This window comes from Terrapene carolina, unplaced genomic scaffold (assembly GCF_002925995.2).
Source record: "Terrapene carolina triunguis isolate 2854851 unplaced genomic scaffold, T_m_triunguis-2.0 Scaffold90, whole genome shotgun sequence".
Taxonomy (NCBI): Eukaryota; Metazoa; Chordata; order Testudines; family Emydidae; genus Terrapene; species Terrapene triunguis.
Genome location: NW_020664441.1, coordinates 4,015,808 through 4,018,860, shown reverse-complemented (window position 1 = coordinate 4,018,860; position 3,053 = coordinate 4,015,808).

The following is a 3,053-nucleotide window of genomic DNA, read 5'->3' as shown; positions in this document are numbered from 1 at the left end:
GGTGCAGGGCAGAAGGCTGGGTGTTGGGGGGAGGTCAGGGCAGAGGGAGTGTGGGGGTGCTGGGCAGAAGGCTGGGTGTTGGGGCAACTTGAGGTCAGGGCAGAGGGCTGGGGTGTGTGGGACATGCAGAGCAGAAGGCTGGGGTGCTCGGCTCATGGGGGTGCTCCCAGCCCCCTGCCCTGAGCGGCATATGCCCTGGTCCACCCCCTTCCTCAAGGCTCCGTCCCTACCTCTCTCTGCCTGCTGTACGGAGCAGCGAGCACGCTGCTGCTCAGCTCTGCTCCGCTCCCCCTCCCGCTCGCAAGGGCCATCGCCGGCAGGGAGAGGGAGGGGCCGGAATGCACCACGTTGGGGGGAGAAGCGGGGAAGGGGGGAAGCTTGGCTGCCGCAGGACCAAGCTTCTGCCTCCTGCCCCCGCAGGGGAGAGCAGTGGGCGGGGGGGCTGAGTGGGGCGGGGGGCCAGGACCCCCCCCCCACTGCTGTCCCCTGCGGGGGCAGGAGGCAGGAGGCAGAAGCTTGGTCCTGCGGCAGCCAAGCTTCCCTCCTCCCCCGCTTCTTCCCCCAGCATGGCGCTTTCCGGCCCCTCCGCCGCCACCTCCTCCTCTCACCGGGCAGGCAGCGTGCCACTCAAAATCGGCTCGCGTGCCGTGTTTGGCACGCGTGCCGTAGGTTGCCGACCCCTGGTCTATTGCATGTGCAAGGGACAGCTGCCACCTTGCACTGGTGTCAATGAGATTGAAGCCATGCCCACAGGCAAAATGACTGCCATTCTATGGTGGGGGAAGGGGCTAGAAAGGACACAGGGACTGTTAGGAGCTGCAAAGATGCTGTCAACAGGGGATGGGGAGCAGGAGGCAGCTTTAGGGAGTGTGGGGGGCAGGAGGGAAGCTGAGGGGGTGTAGAGTAGTGTGGGGGGCAGGAAGGAGGCTGAAGGGAGTGCAGGGCGGTGTGGGAGGCAGGAGGGCAGCTGAGGGGGTGCAGAGGATAGCAATGGGGGAGGGAAATGGAGGTGATAGAATGGCAGCTCCACCAGCCACAGGGTAGCGGTGGGTAGCGGGGCTCTGCTTGGGGCGGCACTTTCCAAGGGGCGGCACTCCAGCCCCCCCCTCGCTTTATTTTTTTGCTTAGGCGGGAAAAAGCTGGGAGCGGGCCCTGGCCAGAGCCCTGCCGCTGGCGAGCCAGAGCATCGTCCCCTGGAGCCAAGCCCGGGCTGTGGCGGCAAGAGGGGCTCCCAGAGTGTGTGAGGAGCCGGGGAGGGAGGGAAGCGGGGCCTGGGATGCAGGGAGGGAGGAGGGGTCCTGCTGCTGCCACCGCTGCCGCCACCGCTGCTGCTCTGAGTCTCCCCAGGGCGGCGTGGCGTTTCCCCGCCCAAGTGGGCAGTGCAGGGCACCGCCGGGCTGGGCTGGGGGCGCGGATCCCGGCTCGCGCACTGATGGGGCGAGTGGCTGGGCAGCCCGAGCTGCCAAGGAGCTGCCCCCTCCTGCCCCTGGACCCAGCCCACCTCACATCTCCCCTGCCTCAGCCCCACGCTGCTTGCCCCGGGCCCCCACAGCGCCAGGGGTGGGGAGAGGCAGAGCCCGGCTCCAAGCGGGGCAGCGGGTGATACTGCCCCGCCAGGGGACCCCCGTGGCTCGGGCACCTAGGGGTCAGTGTCCGTCCTCTCGGCTCTGCCTGCACGGGGCTGGGGAAGCAGCTGTCAGCGCCTGCCCCCTCAGCCCATGCATCTCCCATCCTGCTCGCAGCCTCTTTACTTGTACCTCCCCCCATCGCTCCTTCGTCACACCTCTTCCCCTTGTACTCTCCCTTCACCTGCACCTCTCCCCTTGTACCCTCCCCCAGCCCTTTCCTCCTGCACCTCCCCCTTCCCCTGCACCTCTTCTCCCGCAACCCTCCTGATACCTCCTCTCCTCCTCCACCCTCCTCCGCGAGTACATCACACCCTGCTTCTCTGCCAGTGTACAGCCCCCAAGCACCCCCACACCCGCTCCTCTGCCTGAACCCTCTTTACTAGATCCCCGTCCCTTTCCAGGTACAAGGTTTGAGGGTTAGTCCCTATGCCTTCCATGTGCATTTGGAGCACTAAAGGTGGGGTTGTGGGGGGTGGGGGGGGGGCGAGATTTATACTAAAGTGAAATAAAAATAGGAGAAACGGTTTGATCCCCACTGAAGTGTAAATGGGGATTGCTGTGGTGAATGAGGAGGTCACGTTTGGGGGGGGAGCCCAGGGCTGGGGTGTCAGGGGGTGTGGGGGGGGGGGGGGGAGGGAGCGCCCAGGGGGGGGCCAGAAAGGGGGGGTTCAGGGTGGGGGAGGGGGCTCCAGGCTGGGGCAGGGGGTTGAGGTGCAGAGGGTGGGGATGAGGAGGTGAAGGCTCCAGGCAGTGCTGACCTCAGGTAGTTCCCAGGAAGTGGTGACATGGCCCGCCAGCTCCTAGGCAGAGACACAGCCAGGGGTCTCTGCACGCTGCCCCTGCCTGCAGGCGCCACCCCCGCAGCTCCTATTGGCCATGATTCCTGGCCAATGGGAGCTGCAGAGCCAGTGCTCAGAGCGGGGACAGCATGCGGAGTCTAGGAGCCAGAGGGACATGCTGGCCGCTTCCCAGGAGACATGCAGAATCAGGCAGTGAGCCTGCCTGCCCACTGCGCCTCCAACCGGACTTTTAACGGCCCAGGCAGCAGTGCTGACCAGAGCCGCCAGGGTCCCTTTTCGACTGGGTGTTCCAGTCGAAAAACGGACACCTGGCAATCCTAGCGCTGACCAGCTAGGGAAGGCTGTGTTTGCAGTGTTGCTAACTCTTGCAAGCTGACCGCGGGTGACATGATTTTGATGCCTGCAGGATGTGCTGTCATGATGACACAAGAAGCTCCTCCAATCCCATGGTTTTCACAGCTGGGCATTTGGGCAGAGCTCTCTGCAAAAGCCTCAGGGCTGAGAATGCAGCGCAGCCACTGAGTCCTATTTGCATGGATGGCCCTAGAGTGGAGAGCGGGTCCTGGGGCATTGGGAGGCACAGGAGTGGGGAATCAGGGAAGAGGGCCTGCTGGGTCCCAGGTAA